Source organism: Echinops telfairi, unplaced genomic scaffold, assembly GCF_000313985.2.
Source record: "Echinops telfairi isolate 266 unplaced genomic scaffold, ASM31398v2 ScPeMD7_5868;HRSCAF=6743_0, whole genome shotgun sequence".
Taxonomy (NCBI): domain Eukaryota; kingdom Metazoa; phylum Chordata; class Mammalia; order Afrosoricida; family Tenrecidae; genus Echinops; species Echinops telfairi.
Window position 1 is genome coordinate 607,011 of NW_022109767.1, and position 1,311 is coordinate 608,321.

General features: G+C 46.7%; 1 pseudogene; it reads left to right on the forward strand.

Moving 5' to 3' along the window:
* Positions 1-433: 433 nt before the first annotated feature.
* On the forward strand, positions 434-782 carry LOC115871467 (annotated as a pseudogene).
* Positions 783-1,311: the final 529 nt, after the last annotated feature.

The following is a 1,311-nucleotide window of genomic DNA, read 5'->3' on the forward strand; positions in this document are numbered from 1 at the left end:
TCCAATCACTGTCTCTGTACCATCATCTATCCTGTATATCTTGCATAAACAAACACACACAAAATGCCTCCCCAAAACACACAAACAGTCACAAGTCTACCAGGAATCATGACACAGAGCAGATGACTATATGTTGAATAGCGAGAAGGACATGTTATACATCATCAGGCCAGTCCCCATTGCTTCCTGTTACAGATCCCGGGTCCCACTTACCTAGCAACATATACACCCTTTTAGCCGTCAGAATTTGTGTCCGATCGGCGAGCGTCCTATAAGTCCACGTCGCCAACTATGTTTTGAGTCATTTTGAATTCAGCCTCCATGTGAGTTCTTTCTGACCATTCACGAGAAATGGGCCAGCTTTGCCCACAGTAGAAGGTGCTTAAAAGTGGATGACGAGCTCTTCTGGAGATGCTGTGTGCTGGCATTCAGAATGGTTCAGGTTCTGACCTATCAGCGTAGGGCGTCCTACAATACCGCCTCTAACAAAACGAGGTTGTCCCGAACCCCTAGTAACAGAATTGTCTACCTGTACACAAAAAAAGTTGGGAAAGCGCCCAAATCTGCATGCGGTGTGTGCCCAGGCCGACTTCGAGGGGTCCATGCTGTGAGATCCAAAGTTCTCCTGAGGTTGTCCAAAAAAACACGGCAGCGGGGCTTATGGTGGGTCCATGTGCGCTAAATGTGTCTGAGACAGGACCAAGCGTGCTTTACTTATGGAGGAGCAGAAAATCGTTGTGAAAATGTTGGAGGCACAAGCACAGAGCCAGAAAGCTAAATAAATACAAATGGAGCTTGTTTGAACAATAAATCAAATGATTTGTTCTCTTAAAAAAAAAACAGTAGATGACGGCTCTCTTGGACAGTCCACCGAGGGCCAGGCTTGCTCTCAGGGCACTTGCCCTTCATGATTGACATATGTGTGTCCTCTAAAATTTGGAGTGAGGGCAAATAGGACTCAACACTACATGGTCATGAGTCAGACTTGGACCATCAAGTACCCAGGTGGTTGAAGGGCCCCAGAACCGATTCTGTAAACCTTTTACATTTTGACTTGTGTACATATCCCCATCGGGGTCTTTCCTCGGCTTCTCTAGTCCAGCCTGCAACAATGATGAGTCGCTCTGCCACCAGTCCCGGCTCTGTTTTACAATGATGCCTGTGTTTTTTATCATCTCTAATTAGCCACAAGGTGTGAACCCTTCGAATACCTCATGCGATGGTTGTCCTCATTCAGATGGCTTGTCTTGGTCCTGCTTGTGTCCGACACAGGTTTGTAATCAAGGACTTTCTGGGAAGCATGGCAGAAGT